Raw genomic sequence first — 22,884 nt, forward strand, 5'->3', positions numbered from 1 at the left:
CAATTAAACAGTTTTAAAATCTCACAGCAATAGAATGCAAATATAAAATGTATTAAAAAATATAAGTTACAATAATGTGTGATTGCATGAATTAAAAATTGGTTGAAGTAAACAGAATTGGTATACAAGAGCAAAAGTGAAAGAGTTGACTATTTTGGAACCAATTATTTAAGTTTAAGCTTTGCAGGTGATGAGAATGTTGGGAGAAATAAAAAAATCAAAGAATTCAATTGCTTGATGGATTGCTTTAAAAGCTGACACTTAATATGAAATCTAATTTGCGATGAAGCAAGTGCTGTTAATGTATAACAATAGTAGAATAGAAGTGCACTAGTCACTTTTGTCACTAGTTAAAGGTATGATGCTAAAAACATAACAATTTTGATTTAACTGTATCGTTTTACAATGTAACTGATGTTAAAAATGTTTGACTGAACATTCTGATAAATTTATCAGATAATTTAGTAATGTATGAACTATATTATTTTTTTAAATTTTATAACAGTCGTTATGGTATTAACAATTAGGATAAATCTTGCAGTGGTCAACCAGTTTCTGTGACTGATGAGAAGCACCAAATGGAGATGGATGAATTGATTCTTATTACACAACAACCCATCGCCACCCAGATAGGCATATTGAAAGGACATGTAAGACTCTATTATTGCAAAACTGACCAATAAATGAATCTACTGTAAAATCTGTTCTCAGTGGGTGCCATGCAAACTCACAACAACAAAATGAATATTGTGAACAGCTTTTAAAACTTTATCAAGGGAGATGACTTCCTTTTCATTATTGTGATGGGAAAGTACATCATTACAATCCAAAAGATTTGCAGGCATTTGCATCGGTGATTTAATAACTCAGCTTATTGCCTTCGCTGTAGAGTTTATCTGGGAATCATAATGCAGTGGTAACAGTTGCTAGTAACCACAGTGGCTATCCATTATCAAATACGATATATTTGATCCATTATCAACTTCAAAAAGATGCAGCCAAAAACACCATGATTGTCGTTCAACCATTAATGATAGCAGAATATACTAAAAGTATGGGTGGCGTTGATTCTTTTGACAACGGTATTGAAAATTATAGAATTTGAATTAGAGGAAAAAAATGGTGGTGGCCATTGTTTACAGATGCTGTAGATTCTATTATAGTAAATTCATGGAATATATACAGACTTGCAAATAATAGTAAAATCAGTCAAATTGATTTTAGAGGTCTTTTCTTGTATAAACACTGATAAAGAGTGAAGAAATAAAAATACCACGAAGCATTGCTGAAAATGAAGAAAAAATTAAAAATATTTTCCTTTACCACCAGTGATAACAAAGGGTCGTCCATCAAAAAACAGTTTGCCAGAAGATGTTCGTTAAGTTCAAAAAGGGCACATGTTATTTCAGTGCATGTGGGAAAGCTAGAAGAAGATGTAAGCTATGCAAAAACCATAATTTTTTTTTTTTTATAAAATTAAAGTGCACCTAAATTCAAAATGTTTTCAAGAATTTCATTCACAGCAAAAAAAAAAAAAAAATTATTTATTTTATAAAAAAAAATTTTTTTAAATTTATCTGTTACTGTATTACTTTCAGTTTAATAAATTGTAATATAAATTGTTCATATGTCTTCTTATTATACTGTTCAGAAAATTACATTTTTACATGCTTTTTGCCAAAGATGCATAAACTAACTATTTATTCCTGAGCAATAATTGATTTTTTAGTTTATATGAAAATATTTCTACTAATGGATAAAATAAAAAGTTTATTTAGAAAAAAAATTGTGTATGTTTATGTCTGGCAGATAATGGGTTAACAGCATTATACAGGTGAGCAACATAAAACTGAACCCATAATGAAACTGCTACCCAACACTATTTATGAAAGACTCTCACACAACTAGCATGATGAGTGGATGTAAATGTTACTACTAATTGTGCTCCCATTTGTCAGGTGGTTAAGTTTCAGTGCAGTATACGTTTTGTTGTAGTGCAGTTGTGTTTGTAAAAAAGGCCTTATTCAATCCAGGAAAGGATAGCTGTAGTTGAGGCCTGTATTCACTCTGGATAATTTGAAGAATCTTTTCAAGTATTCGTAGAAAAATTTCTGAAGGCCTGTATCACAACAAAGAGTAGCACACATGATTTAGTTAAAAAATGGTGTACAACAGGTTCAGTTTCAAAGGCAAACAAAATAGGCAACCTTCCATTAGGACTCCACAGGCCATTGATGATATTGAAAGGGGAATCTACTGCCAGTCCAGAAGATGCCATTTTCAAAGAATTCTATGTGAAATTAACTGATAATGAAAAAGAATACAGCTTCTTCCAACAAGACAGAGTAAAGTGTCACACATCAAACGTTTCACTGAATCGCATTCATGCAGTTTTCACAAATGAACGAGCTGTCAGCAGAGGACGGTGGCCTCCATGTTCCCCAGAGGTGTCTACTTGTGATTTTTTTTTCTTTGGAGCTACTTAAAGGAGTCAGTTTATGCATCCCCACAATATTAATGAACTGAAAGTGAGCATTCAACAAGAAATCAACACAATTGAACAATTGACAACAACATTTTGTGTCAGACGACTCTCAATATGATCAGTCGAGTACAAAAGTGCATCAATGCCCAGGGTGATCATATTGAACATCCTTTGTAACGATAAGGTAAATAAATGCAACATTTAAATTACGCTTAATGTTTTTTTTTATTTATTTTATCCATATCATTCATAAAATTTCATTCCGACATAACCTACTGATTCTGCAGCAGTTACATTATGGGTTCGGTTTTTTGTTGCTCACCTCTGTATATTTATTAAAAAAAAAATCATTAGTGATATTATATTGAGTCTGCTAAGCGTGAATTCATTTTTGCTTGTATGGTTGTTTTTTGTTTTGTTTTGTTTTTTTGGTTATTCAGAAGAAATAAGTGTAGAATATGGAAGAAATCCTAAACTTATTGAATCATATGGAGATAGTATGAGTTAAATATATGTACATACTAGAATAATGAAAATACATTAAGATTGTAAAAACATACAGTGATCCCTTTATAAGCAAGTATGCAGATAAAAAAAAAAAAGAAATATTAAATTTTATGATAAATTTGTTCAGTTTTGTTGAAATTGCATTAACTACTCGACTATACTTGAACTGGGAGTATGCTCTCATGTTTAAAACATTTCACTCTCTAAAATGCTTACTTTGCACTAACAATTCCGAAATTTAATTTTCAATACATCAAAAATTAATTTAAATGTCAGGAAAAGATTTTTGAAAGTGTATGTTTGGAGTGTCGCTTTATATGGAAGTGAAACTTGGACGATCGGAGTATCTGAGAAGAAAAGATTAGAAGCTTTTGAAATGTGGTGCTATAGGAGAATGTTAAAAATCAGATGGGTGGATAAAGTGACAAATGAAGAGGTATTGCGGCAAATAGATGAAGAAAGAAGCATTTGGAAAAATATAGTTAAAAGAAGAGACAGACTTATAGGCCACATACTAAGGCATCCTGGAATAGTCGCTTTGATATTGGAAGGACAGGTAGAAGGAAAAAATTGTGTAGGCAGGCCACGTTTGGAACATGTAAAACAAATTGTTAGGGATGTAGGATGTAGAGGGTATACTGAAATGGAACGACTAGCACTGGATAGGGAATCTTGGAGAGCTGCATCAAACCAGTCAAATGACTGAAGACAAAAAAAAAAAAAAATTTCAATAATCAGTGATTGAATCTTTTTATTGAAAAAACAAACCAAGTTGGAGGTTATTCATTTACTTATTAACTTTTAAGGTTGAAGTTGATTTCTGTAGAATTCATTATTTCAACTAGTAAAGATTTTACTGTAGGTGATAAGTCTATTTAAAAATTAAAATTTTTTTTGAATAATTTGGTATAAAGCGTGTTACACGTAATAAAATACTTAGCTTATCATCTTTGACACAGTCAATAAACGCATTTTTTAATTCAGTTGGGAACATGAACAAAGCACACACGTCAGTCATGATACTATCATGGTTATGTTAATAGAGCAAAAAGGAGCAATAAAATTTGTGAATGAAACTACATTATTAATAGGTGGAACGATTCATGGAAATCTTTTGGCACATTTATTAATGATGATGGATAATAAAAACTGTTACAGTGATTCGATCTAATCATACCTGTCAGTTTACCATTAATTGCCTTATCCAATCTGATTGGATCTTGCAATCAACAGGATAAAAGCTGTAGTACAATGAATTCTATGCCAGGTCGGTGCATTTTTTTTCTGTACAACATGGAATGTTTACAGTTTTTGTGATTACTTATTGTCCAATTAAACATAATATTGATGTAACTCTATTTTTATTTAATTCTCTTTGTGCCAGTGTCAGTACCATAGATTCTCTGGCTATATACTCTGGGTTGTCTACCATATATATATATATATATATATATTATGATATACATATATAACAATATTTTCTGTAAAAATATTTTTTTAAATTTTATTTATTGCTTTGTTCAGTTTGTTACTTTCTCACTGTAAGAATATTTGATGTTATAGCTATAACAGGAAATTATGTAGGTAAAAAATGTGAATTTTTTAAGTTGTATGCCTTTATTTTTTTAATAGATTTGAATTAATTGTAAAATATATATTTTACTAAAAAAATATATAAATATATATATATTGACAAAAAATATATTTTTGTCAGATAGACATTTTTATGTTGACCTGTATGTTTGTACATTGTATTTGTATGTTGACCTGTGTTTGGTCTTATAACTCTGGACCCCGCTGACCAATTTTCTTCAAACTTTGTAGACAGTCTTCAGAGGAAAACTTTTGCAAAAATTGGAAAATGGGTGGTGGTGTTTTGGCTGAAATAAAATTTCAAATCTTTACTGTGGCAGTGAAGCAATAACATTTTCTTATATAGGTTTTTTATCAAGATCGCAAATTGCCAAAAATTTTTATTTAATTATTTACCCCTCTCAAAAAAATTATTTTAAATATTTCTCTTTTTTAACAATATTTTGCATCAGAATAGGAGGAGTAGATGAGAGTTTTGCATCCCTATTTTCTAAATCAATAGACTTTGAAACCTCTACTTTTTTACCATTCTACTTCAGTGGTCTACGGTAAATTTTTTAAAAATTTATTTTGTAAATTTAAAAACATCTCTTAAGTAATCCGTTGCATTTAAAGTTTAAAAAGTTTACTTTTTTAGTAGTCCTTACTCTTTAGTATACCTTGAAAATGAAAAAAAAAATTATCCAATATCAAATTTTTAATGTTCAAAATGTCTTTTGTTAAATAATAGTCACTAAAATAGCTTAAAATCCCTCTCCTGATGTGGAAACTCCCAAATTTTCAATAAGTTGAAAATGTATTTTTCAAAATAATTGTGTAACTAATATTAAAAATTTTGGTTATTGCTTTTCTTGTTGAGCATTTTGGCTCAACAAATATATTTTTTAACATTTGTACATTATATTTTTTTATTTCTTCCGGCTATTGAAGTTTACATTTTTGAGTTTTTTGGGTATTTATAAAGCACTTTTTGTTTAATGTTTTACATGAATGTTGTCATACTTTTGATTCATCATAACTTATCTCTTCTGTGTTTTTTCCAAAACATAGTCGTCATAAAGGCCATAGCAAAGAATCCACAATCGTAAGCATTGATTTTTGGTTTTGAACTTTGTGAATGGTTGTTTTCATATTAATGTCATACAATTTAGATAAAAATTTGAAATCCATTTTCTTAAGACAGAATTGATTCAAACTGTCATATACATAAATATATGCCATTAACAAAAACACAAAACAAGATTCTCACAGTTCAGTTTTCATAAGTCCTTAGCAAGTATAGAAATAATCAGTTTTTTCTTTATATTTTTTATTTAACTGTGTATCATAAAATTAGAAAGAAGTATTTTTACATAAAAATATTCATAATTTAAAATATCCAAAAAGAATCATAATTTTGCTTATTGTTTTTTTAATAAAAAGGAATTGTTTTATCTAAAAAGATACAAATAGAGCTTAAAATGATTGAATTAAAAAGTCGAACGCATAGCTTGACTGGCTATGCCGGTAAAGTTATGTAATCTGTTGCAGGTTTTTGTTTTGTTATTTTCTTTATAGTGGACTGCTTTGTTGATCATGTTTATCTATATTTGAGACCATTTGTAATTTGAATTTTTATAAATTGTGGTAGTATTTATGATTATTTTTCTGTAAACTAAAGATTCAATTTGTTTTTTATTATTAATTGTGTTAAATTGTTGTTATCCATTAATTAAAAATTTATTCTCCTGTTTAAGGTTAATTATTATTTTATAATAAATATTTTAAATTCATTAAATAGCTTAAAGTGCAGAGGGATGTAATTATTTATCATTATCTTATCTAATAATTACAATTGTCAATCTGTCATGATTAAATATTTCTACGTATTAGTAATAATAAATTTATGCTATACTGTATTCAATATATTAAAATCTGTGATGTATAAAATTACCTAGTGAAGTTTAATTCACAATGTTTGTTCTTGGTATTAAAAAAAAGCAAAAAAGTTTTTATTATAGATTTGTAGTAGTTTAAAAACTTTTACAACTGAGAAAATATAAATTTACAGAAATGTTTTATTAAATTTTTTTAAGTGGTATGAAATGTAGCAATATAATGTTTACATAATTTATTATTGGCGTGACAATCTTAGGGAAAATCACTTTAATACTTAATCATTCTATAATGTACACTTGTCCCAAAGATTGAAATATCTTTCTAAATTTTATATTATAATCATATTTGTTTGATATGTACAGTCTTTTTTCATGGTTTTGTATATTCCAACAAATCATATTGGGAAAATGGAAATGTGGATGATAAACAGTCAAACTGGTGATTAACCCTGTTGGTGACTGAATATTTGACACACAACACTTTAATTTGTATTTTGTGACTAAAAATTATCACACATTCTGTTCTGAAAAAGAATTAGGTAACTGTTTTAAAATTGTACTTATATCATTATCGCTTGTGAAAAGCTTATTCAGATTATTATTATTATTACTCTGATCATTCGTCATCCAATCAACAATTTGTATTTTCAACACATTCTTCATCTTGCATCACTTTGACTTGATATCAAATCAACGTTGAATTTTTAAATTCATAACCTTCCTTATTCAGTTAAAAAAATACATAAACAGCAAATTTTTCACAGAATTTGACAAAAATAGTACTCTATTTTGTTGATTTCATTCATCCATGATTTTGAATATAAATAATGCACTAGTATTGACTGATACAATCTAGTTACCATTTATTCATTATATTATTTCTTTTTAAATACACTGGGCGATTCAAAAATGACTTCACAACTTAAAACACATAAAAATGTATTGAGATAACTTACAGATTGGTGACTTACAAACTTGATGTATTTTTCTATGAAATGAGACTTCAACCAATCAAGTTTGTTACCTGACATTCAGTTGGTTCTTTGTGGCTTCCATTTTGTAATGCAACATACATTCCACCTGAAGTTGATTTTATTCCAGACTGTAGCCAGTATGTTGGATGTTACCTTTACAGTCTGATTAAGTCAAAGTTTTAGTTTAACAAGATCAGCAGCCAAAGATGGTACATAAATCTGATCATTAATGAAACCCCACAAGAATAAATCTAGCGGGTTTAAATGTGGGGAGCGAGGTGGCCTTGCAATTGGATGGACCTTCACAACTGATCCACCGACCTGGGAATCTAGTATTAAGAAAATCAAACTTCTAGGCGGTAGTGAAAAGGCCTTATTAGCCCCGTCTTGCCAATAGTAATGGTGTCCATCTTGGTCATCTTTGTCTGACTGAGGAATTAAAAAATTTTGAAGCATGTTCAGATAAGTGATACCATTTACGGTTGTTTCTGGAAGAAGACGGACCGTTCCTTCTGGAAGAACAACCTGTCTCAATGAAGATTTGGTGCCAAGAGTAAATTGTATGCCTACTAGGAGGCTTCCTACTGTACTCTGTTTGAAAATTATGTTGAACTGCAGTTGCTTATTGCAAATCATCAAACCAGAACACAAAGAGAGCACATTGCACACCAATAAGTGTATCTATTTTAAACAACACTGGTAACATTGCTGATGGGCAAATTTGGTGCTAATGAACTACGTGAGTCAAAACTTGAGTGTTTTGTTATGAAATGAAACCTCAGCCAAATCTGTAAGGTAGGTATCTTAATAAATTTTTATATGCTTTTAAATTTGTGAAATACTTCTTGAATTGCCCAGTTTATTGTTAAAGTTAGATGCATAGCTGCTTTCCATTGTATTTTAGAATATTTTTATTGTTATTATTATAATTATTGTTTAAGTTAAATTGTACTAATGGACAGGTATATTTTATGTGTACTAAGCAAGTGAGAAAAGTCAGATACTGTTTTAACCTTGAAGTTTTAATTTTTTTCTGTTTATGATGCAGTTTTGATCAAATATATTTTTTGTTTCATGTGAAATCTTTTATAAATTTCTTTGCTATTTTACAAGAATATAGTAAAAGCAAAGCCTTTTGTGAGTGGAAGTACCTTATACAATCCTTTCTCATTTGTCTGGTGTCCCTGGAACCAGTGGTTAGTGGTAAGGTAACAAAATATCTACCATATTGTAGAACTCCCTTAAATTTGGCAAAAAATAAGCATACTTTTATGTTATCTGTGCTTTATGCTCAGAGCTTTATTTTAATTTTTAGTTTATTAATTCAACATAACTGTAGAGCTCACTTAAATTCCATAAAAAATGTTTTTTTATGTTTTCATTATTTAGACTTATAAGACTGATTGTAAAACCCTTATAGTCAGAATTAAAGTATGTTACATTGTTCCCATACAGTCAGAACTAAAGTACGTACACTGTTCCTATTTCATTACAACTGCTACTACCATTCTAATTTTAACAATAATATATCTATTTAATTGTGGCATTGACTGCTGTGTTGAATTCCATTAACATACGACGAGACTGCCTGCTCTTGGAAGTTTTTTTTTTGTATTATGGACCATTTAAATGTCGCTTTTGGCAAGACTTTTTATTCTTACTTCATATTAGTTCATATATATAGAACTTAAGAATTTTTTTTGAAGTATAAAATGCATCTGTAGTTGAAAAAATTTTTGTTTTAGGCATGTTACATTATTTCTTATTTGGGATTGTATGATAAGTTTGTTAATATTGAAGATTTTGTGATACCGATGGTATTTCAAGATAAATTATCTTTAATTGAAGATCACCTTCTGCAAAGCCCATCTCGTCAAACAGAACTGGTTTCTTATCTTGATAGATTATTAGGTGCCGAAAATGTATTTGGTGATACGGAAAGTATTGCATTGTAAGTATATTTGTTATAATTAATGATTGATGTTTATTATTTATTTATCACAACCTACTTTCATATACTAATTAACTGGATGAAAGATTTTATTCCTTGATGATAAGAATTGAGACAATTCCTTATCAAGGAGTAATCTTGTAGAGTAGAACAAACGCAGATATGTAATGTTCAAGATCACTAAAGACTATAGAACTTGGTGTATTCCAGTTTTGTCTGTAAATTGGTTATAAAATTGCTTATTTTTTGAAAGTTATAGTTTTTAAAAAATCTGATGATTTTTAAAGCAAGCTTCAAGGTTTGAAGCAAAAATCTATAATTTCTAACTAGATTTCCTAAAGCAACAATGGTTGTTAGCATTGATTTGTCAATCAATATCTTTTGTCATTATTTTAATTTATTTATTTAATGTACAGCGCGTTCGGAAAGTTGCAATGCACTGGAATCATGGAAGTGTAATGACAAACCTTTCTTAATTATTACTTTGTATTTTTATTTTATAGAAACGCATATTAAAATAACTGGGATAGTTTATAAAAGGTGTTGAAAATGACCTCCTCTAACATCAATACAATACAGCACATGTTTTAATTTGTTTTCAAACACTTTAACCAGCTGATATACTGGAATGTCTTGTATATATGTCATTATTGTGGCTTTTAGTTTGTCAGTTGTCCTGGTCTGTTGTGATACAATGCTTGTTTTGCTGCCCTCCAGTGAAACTAATTCAAGGGAGTCAGATCAGGTAGTTGTGCAGGCCACAAACCCCTTGAAATATAAGTAGTTGTTATATTTTAAGTTATTATATTTTAAGTATTCATTCATCAAAGACATTTAAGTCATTGATCTGTTAGCGCACTGTGACACCATCTTGTTGGAACCAACTCTGATTGATTTCCACTTCTGTTAAGTGACTAATGAAGTTTGTTAAAACAACAATAACAATTACTATTATCTGTATTTTCAACAAAAAAATTGAACCCACGATGCGCATTCTACTCTCACCAACTCAGCCTCCAATTTTTGCTTCCTGTAAAAATTGTGTAATTCATGGGGGTTAGTTGTCATCCTTAGTCGTGTATTTTGTGAATTAATATACCCTCCCAGATGAAATCACACTTCATCTGTAAAAAACATAATCTTGAGGATACGTATGGAATTTTGGTCAGTAAAACATCTAAACCATTGATAGTAATTTAGTCTTTTGACATGATCTGTAGGTTTCATTTCTTGAAGACGCATTACTTTGTAGGGGAAAAGTTTCAGTTCTTTTCTTACTGCTTTATATGCATTAACATATCCAGTACTTTTCTGTTGTGCTAACTTACGCATTGACTTCAATGAACTTATGGCCATAGCATCCAAAATATCAAGCAGCTTCTCTTCATTTAGTTTTGGTGGTCTTCCACTTCGATCAGCGTTTTCAACAGAGCCTGTTGACTGAAAGTTTTTGATAAGTGTTCACATTGCATTGTAGTGAAGAACAGGAGTATTTGGAAACTTTTCAAAAAACTTGTGCTTCACTAATTCAGTATATTATTCACCTTCAAGAAAGATGTGTTCAAGGAGAAGAATGTGTTCTTCTACCAGAAGAACCATTATATTTTTCACAACTACTGATTCTGATAAACAAAACATTAAACAAAGCATTTTCAATCACAACTTAACAACTGATCTAGGTTACTGAGCAATGCCCAATGAACCCACAGGGCAACCAACCTAATGCCAAAAAAACAGAATGCACCTCATAATTCTAAGGCATAATGCATAGCGACACTTTCCAAATGCACTGTATTTTCTTATATATACACCTTTTTCTGCAGATTCTCTACTGATGATTCTTTAGCTAATGAATTTGCTATCTAGGTTTATTATCAGTGTATGATTTTCTTGAACATTTCTTTTTATAAAAATTTTATACTTATACATTTCTTTTTATACTTTTATTTAATGTTATCTAAATTAATGAGTTAACCAAAGCAATAAAAGTTTAAGAAGAAATTTCCACCTTAACAATGCATTCTTATTTTATGTAGATGAAAACATTTTTGGAGATAACTCCACATCAGTTCTTTCATAAAAAAAAATTTATTTTGATAAAGTAACCAGAAAAACTTATTCTTCAGTATAAATCTTCAATATAAAGTGAAAATGTATTATTATTATTAAGATGAGAATATCTGTTTTTAACTTTTGACTGCTAAGGTGAATTCATTAATTTGGGTAACTATAATTCAACAAATTAAAAGTAATATACTATACTGTGTTTATTATTAATATACATTAATTATGAATGTTATCCTAATTTTATTTTATTAAATAGTATTTTATCAGTTTCTCTTATAAATGAGTAAAATGAACTGTTCATTCAAACATTTTTCTGAATACATATATATCTGAGCCCTCGAAAATAAAAATTCAGAATGATCTAATGACCTTGAACATGCAATTTTTTAATGATATGACAAATATCTTACTGTTATGTAAAGAGACAGATGTAGAGACTACAATATAATTTCAAGAGTAAATTTCAAAAACTCAAAACCTTGTAATACTCTGACCGTACTAAAGGAGAATGGCAACTAGATCATGTCTTCATGGACAAACATCACTGCAAAGAATTATACAATGTAAAAGTTCTCTGCGAAGGCTCAGATTACTATGTAGTTAAAATTAAATTCACTCCTCAAAGGAACCAACAAAACCAAGACCCTAAAACTAAAAGAAAAATTTACCCTACCCAACTAATTAAGATAAAAATTACAGAAAAGCAACTGAATAAAATAACAATTACAGATAAACTAAATTTCAGGTGGCTGACCTAGTCAGCAACCTGAAACAAATCGCAGAAGAATTGGCTCCAATAAAACACCATAAAAAGTATCAATTGGGAACAGCAAATGCAATGAAACAGTGGAGAAGAGATAACAAACATGGCTACTTCCAAAAATCAGAAATATCCTTCCAAATCTAGTAGTAAAACAATGAAAAGAAACCATCTGAACCCTAAGGCAAATAAAAATGCAACACCATAAAGATGTGCTGCAATAAATAAAAGAAGAATTCAACAAAACACAGTTATTACAGTACCACAAAACCTTAAAAAAAATACGAACCCCCAACCCTACTAATGAAGGATGAAAGCCATAATCTAACCCATAACAATAAAAATAACGGGGAAATCCTAGCTAAATATTTCAACAAACCCTTAAATAAATCCGACAGAACTCCTGAACTTTGACCAGTACCCCAATAACAACAACACCAGAAAACATCAATCCTCCCACAATAAAAAAAGTCTACCAAACACTGAGATGAAGGATTACAAAGGGACGGGAGAAGATCAGACTTTTGTAGAGATCTAGAAACTTGCAGGAAGACCAGCAAAAATTGCCCTTCAGGCAAAGAAGAAGTACTAGAACACTGAATGACAGCCCTCATCCATATGCTACACAGAAAAGCAGACAGAACAAACCCTAACAATTACAGGGGAATCTCACTCTTAGACTCAACGTATAAAATTCTTACAAGAATCATCCTCATCAGGATCGGTTTACAACTCAAGAAAGAACTAGAAGAATAACAGGGAGGTTTCAGACCCTGGAAAAGCTGTCCAAAGCAGATCATGAACCTGGATTGGGGTAATAATGGATTATAACAGAAAAGAAGCGGAGACATGGTGATAATGTTTGTAGACTTCAAGAAAGCATACGATTGCATCCACAGAGAATCCCTACTAAAAATTCTAAGACACCTCGGACTACATCCCAAATTAATAAACATGATAAAACTGACCCTCATAAACACTTAGAAAAAAGTGAAATTCAGAGGCAAACTCTTGAAACCATTTGTGATCAAAGCAGGACTGGACCAAGGCGATGGACTCTCACCACTAATATTCAGCTGTGCTCTGGAAATGGTAATGAAGGAATGGCTAAAAAATGCCCCAAAAAATAAAAATAGGGCAAAAAATCAAAACAAACTTGCCTTGGTTTCGCCGATGATTTGGTACTTCTAGCAAATTTCATCAGAACTTCAAATCAATGTAAATAAAATATCATACTAAAAGACAGATTATGCCTCAAACATAAACGATAATAAAGTTAAAATAGTAACCAAATTTATATACCTTGGAGAAATAATAATAAACAACCTAAACAAGAATAAACAAACTAGCTAAATCACAAAAATTAACCTTTGCACCTACAGAAAAAAAATTATCCATAAATGCAAAAATAAGATACTACAACAGTTATAAACTGGAAGCCACATATGCAGCAGAAACACTCTTCCACTTGAATGAATAATCAAAGACTGACAGACTCTAGAAAATCAAAAGAAGAGTTGGAAGAACCTGCATCAACAAAAAGTACCAGAAGGATAGGGAGTGATGGATCGTGCCCATCAAATTCATGTACAAAGAATTAGAACTTATCACTGATACCATGCATAAGAGGAGAATAGGATTTTTTGAACACATCATAAGGATGCAAGATTCAAGATTTCTGAAACAGCTAGTACAGTGCAATTTCTTTTCTTAGCAGTAAATATACAGATACCTCCATTATCCCCCGTTGGCATCCTCTTGTTAATTACTGCTTTGGTCTTTGTCAGTATCATAAAAAGAACACAAATCCTGTTATTTTACGAGAAAAATTTTATAATATTATAAATAACATGAATCCTGATGCTGTAGTTTATACAGATGGCTCTAAAAACATTAATTTTGTTGGTTGTGTTTTTCTGGTTGGCAACACAACATGCATGTTTGGCCTTCTCAGCATCATCAGTAGTTTTGTTGCAGAGCTGTATGCTATTAATAAGGCCTTAAATATAATTAGCCCAACATTTCAATACACGTCTGTCTGCTCAGATTTCATGAGTACCTTACTGGTGCTTAGTGACATGTACACTCTATTGCATGTAAGATTTAGAGTGTTATTTCTTGAAAGACTGAATGTAATTCAGTTGTGAGCTTCTATTGGATCCCTAGCTGTATTGGAATTTCAGGCAATGAGCATACTGATAGTGCAACAAAAAAAGGCTTGTTTCCAGCCAATCTTGTTTCACCAATCATATTGACTCGAGTGATCTTATCTATTTTCTGAAGAGAGTGGTTCATAATGAGTGGCAAAGTGAATGGAATGCTACCATCGACAATAAACTTCATCCTCTTATGAACACTGTGTCACCACAGGGCTCTTCTTGTGGATTGTATCTGTTGTGCAGCATTGCATCACAAGTTTAAACTAGGGACTGACGTGAAGTATGTTGGGTAACAATGAAACAGTGTTATCTAATCTTTCATGATTTCTCAAGGTTGTCCGTTTATATTAATATATTTCAGTATTCAGTAGTAGCTTTCTGGTAATTCAGTAGTATTTATACCGTTTGGTATGTAGCAAATGGTAATTTTATTCTTTTAATTTAGATTATTGATGTAATATTCCATTGTAGTTTTAATTCACTTTCGGGTTTTTAGTTTAATTTTTGTACTTTTATTATTTATTAATTTATTATATAAATATTATGTCTGAGCACTGATATTGATACTTCGTGTGCGCCCAGGAAAAAAATTACAATCTTGACTTGATAAACACCAACACAAGATGCAGATGGATCAGAGAAATAAGAGAGGATCTGAAGGAAATTGGCCTTATCCAAAAGTCACCACAGACAAGATAAAATTAAACAAAAAATCAAGTATAAATACTTGCTTCAAACTCACAACATGAACATTTACAAAACCAAAAAGTGCATGGAGATGGGAACATATGAAAAAGTACTGAGAGGACTCCAAGACCCTAACAGTCCCATTTAAGAGACATAGATAATGGACTGACTAAAAGTGACTTTTTTGTTTGTTTCCAATAAACTAAACCAATTATTACAAAATTTTAACTGTAGCTTTCTTATAACCCCAGAATGTTTACCACAATCCAAACCTCACCAATCTCACTACTGTATAAATCATAAATAAATAAAGAAAAGTATAAATAGATAACCTAAAACCTTTTTTTAGTAAATTTAATATCATCTATATTAATCATGTCTGTCATATGTCGATATCAATTGCTTCAGACAGTTATTATGGAATTTACTGAATTGTCATTGTCTATAAAAGATCAATTTTTTATTATTATTGAAATAGATGTAAAAACTAATTAGTTTGATATTAAAATTAAAGGGAATGACCATTTTATATATTTAATAACTGAAAAGTTAATCATCCAAATTAATCTACTTTATCATCTGGTAGGTTTATGAATAGCAAACCTCTGAGAGCAACAGCTCACTAAAAAGCTATTTCTAATTTTTGAAGTGACAGGGGAACCATGACGGGGTGCTAGTCGAAAGTAATTAGAAATACTTTAGATTGTCAAAATAAGAATAATAGAAATAATGAAAGTAAATAATAGAAATTACAAAATATAAATAAATTTAAATTAAACATTAAATGATGAAGCACTAAATATTTCTTGAATAAGAAAATTAATGTGTAGGTATATTTTTCTTTACATATGATACTTTACTCTCAAACCATAAAAGTGATCATTCTGAGTATAAAGTAAGATGCAGAATGATCTGATGCATTTTGTATTTGTGTAATAATGTAGCTAATTAATAATGAAACCTAATTTATAAAACAGTGGAGTAATAATGGAGTAAGTTTTTGTTTTCATTGCTCAAAGAAGAAATTACTGATTTTTGTGTTACGAGGGCGAGTCAAAAATTATCTACACTATTCCTTCTATAATTTATTTACACAAAAGGTAGGGGTTCAACATGTACATCAGTTTTTTACTTGGTCACCTCCCTTGTTAATGCATTGATCCAGCAGTCCACAAGCTTGCGTATTCCTTCCAAGAGGAAGGTTTTCAATTTGTTTTGAAGTCACTTTTGCACCACTTTCTGCACATCTTAAGTCTGTGGAAAATCGATGACCTTGCAAAACATCTTGAACAGTCCAAACAGATGAAAGTCAGAAGGAGCAAGATTTGGGCTGTATGGAGGATGTTCCAGTACTTAAAAATTTCAATTGATGGTTTGAACAGTGTGGTGAGCTGTGTGTGGGCGAGCATTGTTGTGTAACAACAATACTTTCTTCGAAAATATACCTCATTGTTTCCTGTGAATTGCTGGCTTCAGCTTGTTTTGATTCGAGCTATTGATTGTAGTCCCCTTTTCAGTGAAATCTTACAATAGGCCCCTTGTGTTCCAAGAAATGGTTAGCATAACCTTATCCACTGATGACACAGTCTTTATTTTTTCTTCACTGCAGAATCCAGGTGTTTCCACTCATTACTCTGGCATTTTGGTTCTAACTCATAGTGATAAACCCACCTTTCATCACCGTTGACATCACACACAGCCTTTATGGAAGCCAAGCTCCTCATGGATGAGTAGATGGGCAGAACCATGACTGATGTTAAAGAAGAAGCTACCTCATCGATGGTTACTCGCCTACTTGCTAGAACCTCTCTTGAACTTGCTGAATCTTATCATGTGTGGTTAAGATTGACAGGCGTCATGCTTCTTCATGTGTCACTTTTAATCTTCTTAAATCACAAAAAAAACACTTTTACATGATAAAGCACTGTCTCTGTATTGTGATAAGCCTATGCTTAATTTCAGCTCCCTTCGCACACTCAACTGGAAAATTGATTACTGCTTGTCGTTCGTCCTTGGTGTAAACTGCTAGTGGAGCAGACATGTTTACACGGTAATAACCAGAAGGTAAATTACACAATTGGGATCAAATTTTGCATGCATGACTGCAGTCATACCGACTCTTAAGTACACGTGCATAGAAGGCAGTATGACAACCTTGCAGGTGTTTTATAGTGTAAATGTAGATAATTTTTTGCTCGCCTTTGTAAATTGGTTGTACAGAGTATTTACAAGGACTAGTAGTGAGTAGTTTTCCTTGTATAATTGAAACTAGTTTATTTTGTTCTTGTTTGAATATTAGTATCTTTTTTAACTGTTATTGAAATTAATTCCTTTTTTTCACCAGGTGGAGATAGTTGGCGAGAGGTGGTCATAGATGCTGTAGGATCATCAGAAAAAATGCAAAAAGAATTATTAGTGTTATTGTGTCAATACAGTGATGAATATGAAGCATTATATTGGGCAAGATTTTATAAAATTCCTTTTGATGATGCACCTTACAATGTAAAAGAAATATGGAATTCTAGTGCAGATAAAAGGTATTATGAACATGTTATCTATTTTCTTCATATGTTTGGGGGGAAAGTAGTTATAGTAATAAATAACTTAATTGTTATTTAGTAATAAATTTTAATAGTTATTGTAGATCATAATTTGCTCTAGTAGTTGATTTTCCCTAACCTTTTTATGTGCTAAACTTAAATTTTTTATTTTTAAATAAATACTTAATTCGAATGGATTAATAATTGTATTCTCTGTAAACCACATCAAGAATGCTTGAGAATGCTGTTTAGGAATCTAGAGGAATGCTGTGTAGATGTGCTTTCCTTGTACAAAACAAAAAATCTGATGTGGGCATCACATGACTTCCTTGTACGCCTATTCAGTTATGTATACACATTTTTTTAAAATGAAACATACATAAAATTTTATTTCATTAGTAACTTCTGATATTTTTTATTTTTTTATTATTGAATTATTATATATTGTAAAACATTTTTACAATCGGAGGTTAATAATTATTAATAAATCAATATATTTAAATTTAAAAAAAAAAGTTACAAAAAAGGAGATGAAGATTTGAACCGATATGCTTTCCCCTTCTAAAATCCAAACATTTTATTTGGCTATAACTGGAACCAGTGAAAAAAGTCCAAAATCCAGGTTTTTTTGTTGATTTTGGGCTTTTTTGGACACTTTTGGTTCAGTTGATTACAATCAAAAAGGGTGGTGGACAACTAGATGTTACAACAGTCCTAAATCCAAAATTTCAACATCCTATGGCTAATAGTTTTTGAGTTATGCAAGATACATATGTACGGTACGTATGTACAGACATCACACAAAAACTAGTCAAAATGGATTCAGGGATGTTCAAAATGGATATTTCCATTGAAATCTGAAAACCAAAATTGTTTGTGGTCACAATACTTCCTTTACTTCATACAAGGAAGTAAAAAGAATCTTCACAGACTTTGCCTGTGTTGATCAATGGAAACTATGGTAAAACCTTGATCAGATCACTGTTACAAAATATACAAAGGGGTCCAAAAAAATGTGCTCACTGTTTATAATTAAATAATATCTAAACAAAAAGACTTCACTCACTAATCTAATGTGTAGTGTAGTCTAAGGTATTAAATTTGTTGTGGTAGGTGGACCTGGCAATTTATACTGTGCTGGTGGTTGGTGGTGAAACAAGCCAGTCATACTAACTAATGCAGCAGAAGACAGTCGAGTAGCAACAATGACTGAGGTTCATTTATAGTTGTTGAATGCAAGGCTGTACTGATGGTACTGGAAGTTCGAGAACATTCACGAGGTACAACGGCAGTGACAGAGAGAGTTTGGAACAAGGGAAGATTTGGCCAACCGCGAACAGCTGCAAGTCCAGCATCCATTGGTGCAGTGTTGCAACATTTTACTCGATCACTGCAAAAATCAGTGAACCAGGGAGCATGTGGAAAATGGGGTGAGCCGGTCAAGTGTAATATGCATTCTAAAGAGTGGAAAATGTGCATTCAAAAACAGCTACATGCGATGAATGAGGACAACCCAGATCGAAGGATGGAGTACTGTGAATGGTTTCAGCACGTGGTTGGCAAGGATGAGGAATTTGCAGGGAAGTTTGTGTGAACTAATGAGGTGCAATTCAAACTTAATGGTACCATGAACTGCCACAATTGTGTCTACTGGGCGTTTGAAAATTCTCACGCTTATCTGGACAGGGCAGTGAATCTACTGAGGGTTGCTGTGTGTAGGGTGGTCTATTATATCAGTGCATGATTTTATTGGTTTCTTTTTCTTTGAGGGTACCATAACTGGTGAGGCGTATCTTGATATGCTACAGACAAGGGTTTTGTCTGCCATCCAGAACTTGTATGGTGATGAACTTTTTTATGTGTAACAAGACAGAGCCTCACCTCACTACCATCAAGATCTCAAAACTCTGAACTTGATAAAACTCCAACTTGATAAAATAAAACTCTGTTTGGACAGTGGGTAGGTCAAAGAGATGTTGTTGAGTACCCACCTCAGTCCACCTGTAGGGGACCGTCAAGAATGACATGTATCGACAAAAACCAGCAACAGTCGACAAGCTACGTGAAATAATTGTAGAGTCAAGTGTTGACATTACGACAGATACACTATCAGCTGTAGTTCAATGTGCAGTTCAGCACCATGGGCGTATAGAAGCTGCTGGTGGCGATTTCAAACACATACCATAACCCTTTCTCAGTGCCAAAAATTGTCACATCAAGTCAAATTTGTTACAAGATATGGACTAGCAAACAGTGAGTACAATTTTTTTGAACACCTCTGTATGTAAAGTTACATGTCCATCTGGTCTGTACATCTTTCTACCTTATATATTTTCTTTATAAAAAACACCAGGTTTTCTTAAATATAATTTTTGCCAATGTCTGATTTTTACCACCATCAGTGTCATGTGTTACACCATGTTTTAGAGAATTCTTCATCAGGTATAATAAAGTAACAGGAACAAAAAGATAGTAAACAAACCTCATTATGAAAAGCTGCAAGTGACATGGGGTTTAGATATTTAAATTGTCTTTTACCCTAAGTATGTTGTGTGTGTATGTGTCTGTGAAAAAATTGTGAATACATCTGGTCACAAGATTTGAATAAGTACAAAATATTTTAATATGGTGATGAAGTAAACATGGCTTCTTCAGTCTGTTTACCTAAGTATATCTTTACATCAATGTGTGACACATAAAATTAAATTATGAAATTGAGAACCGAGGATGTAGGCAAGAACTAGAAAAATGCATTATTATTTAGCTATTTTTTCATAGATAAGAGAATAATCCAGGGATATTTTATTCTGTTTAAATTTTGCGGTACCGCTGAATCACTTGTACCTATGAACCAATAAACTTGCAGTATTGTAAGTAGTCTTGTTGATATGGAAATTCATGTAGCTCGATTTTTTATCGACTGCTAATTTATATATTTGTTGTTTATAATAGTTTGCATTATTTTTTTAAAAGTAAATATATCTAAAAAAATATAACCTTTCGCTTAACTAAATAAAATGAATTATTAAATTCTGCTGCCTTAGTTATGATGTGAAATCTGACATAAAAAAAAGAAGTTTAAAAACAGATGCCATTTGAATTATTATATTTATTAATCTAATTACTGATCTAACTTAGCATATTGTTAAAGAAAAAGGTCAATAGATCTGCAAGTAAGGATGTTTACTTGTAAGAGTAAAATCTGTCTTTCTCTTTTATCTTTTCCACGGTTAAGTGTTATAATTACATGTCTGTATAGTTACCATGTTTTTTATTAAGTAATAATCCAGTTCCTTATAGATTCCCACCTCCTGTTATTATGTAGTAACAGTATAAGGTATATGAATAATGCATCTGTACTGAACGCTTTCTTTTTGTAATTTTTATAGGAATCGTCAAATCGTATCAGCCAATAGTAGCAGAGTTACTGAAGAAAATTGGGATGATGACATTAAAAAAGAAAGTTATCATCTTTTTCCATTACCCGAGGAATTCATACATGTTATTGATAATGAACATAAATTAAGGTGGATGCTAGATGACGAACTGAATGGTGTAGAAATGATAGGTTTTGATGCTGAATGGAAACCAGCATTCGGTGCTGTAACAACAAGTCTTGCATTACTACAGATCGCTACTCTTGATAAAGTCTATATACTTGATTTAATAGCAATAAAAGGAAATTCACATTGGTGGTATAAATTTGGCTCTCATATATTTGGAAATGAAAACATTATAAAGCTCGGTAATTATTTCTTTGTAACTTTGAATATATCGTTACTTTTTATAAGTCACTATACATCAATTTTTTTAATTATAAAATATTTATTTTGGCAATATTTTAAGTAATATAAAAGTACTGGTGTATGTTCATCACTATAAATTCACAGTTATAGAAAAGTCCTACAACTGTGTTGTCAGCTTTTTTTTTTCATTGCCAGCCAGCCATGAACCACAAAAGATAACAATTTTTTTTTTGTTTTTGTTGTGTTTATTTCTTCTTCAGTGATCTCTCATATGTTCAGAGGAGTTTTTCCTTCCTCGTGACCATTTATTCCCTTTAGTTGTTCTTTGGGGTTTTTTATCCTGAAAACATTTAAATTCCTTAATTTTCTTTTGTCAAATATTAAGCCTTGCCGAATTTCTATTTTTTTTTTTTTTTTACATATTTTCTGGGTTGTCCTTTCCAACATTTACCTACTTTTTCCTACTTTCAAAAAAGTAATCAATAATAAAAAGTGATTGCTATTTTATTATTATTATTATCGTTATGTAATTATTGTTTTATGAATCATTTTGAAATGGTTAAAATCAGTGTAAATAGTGGTATTTTATAAATACAGTAAGTATCATTGTATAAAGTTCCACTTGCCAAAAATTTTCAGATATATTTACAAGTACTTTTGGAGATGCTACTCCATGATTAGGGATTTCTTATAAGATGTTAATTCAAAATTCATATGTCATACGTATAATTATATTTAAATTAAAATTTTTACGACTGACTATTAGGAATATAACAGTTTTAATTTAAATATAATTATACATATAAATTTTGAACTAACATCTTATAAGAAATTCCTGATGATGGACTAGTATCTTCGAAAGTACTTAGAAGTATTTTGAAAATTGTTGGTAAGTGGAACTTTAATTTATACAATTGTATTAATACCAATGGTGCCAAATGCTTAGAAAAATAAATCTAAGTAGTAAGTACTGTTTATAGTGACATCGGATATAATGACGTATCAGATATAGTGACCAAAAATTTGTTTCTTGGTTGGTTTGGTATGCTGTTAATACATAAATACAGTATGTGTATTGGTTATAATTACATCAGCTGTTGTGACATATCGGTTATTATGACTAATTTTTTCAACTGCAAATGCATCATTTTATCGCTTATAATGAAGAATGAAAGTGACTCATCAGTAACGTAGTATACTTTTCATTGTAGCTACAGAAATATTTTGATGATTAAAATGAGTCACCTTTTCTTTTTTACCTGCATATGTACTATAATAGTTCTTGTTTCTCTTATCTTCTTCCTGTACGAGATTATGTAAATGTAGCAGCCACTTTCAGTTATTAATCTTTTGCTGTGAGCGTATCATATTGTGTGGGTACAGTATTTTATTTTACATATCCTGTGTAATTCATTTAATAATGATTTAATTATTACTTTGCGAACATTCATGAAAGAGGAAAAGGCGCCCATTATCTGGCGGTTACAGAATGCTGAAATTAATAAGGACATTCCCCAAGAATTAGGCATAGGTCATTC

The 22,884-nt window shown here is 30.9% G+C and overlaps 1 pseudogene; it reads left to right on the forward strand.

Annotated features, from left to right (window-relative positions):
* The window catches only part of LOC142329531 (exonuclease mut-7 homolog), a 47,259-nt pseudogene that overhangs the window by 2,268 nt on the left and 22,107 nt on the right, over positions 1–22,884 (forward strand).

The sequence above is a fragment of the Lycorma delicatula genome, chromosome 8 (genome assembly GCF_047948215.1).
Source record: "Lycorma delicatula isolate Av1 chromosome 8, ASM4794821v1, whole genome shotgun sequence".
Lineage (NCBI taxonomy): Eukaryota > Metazoa > Arthropoda > Insecta > Hemiptera > Fulgoridae > Lycorma > Lycorma delicatula.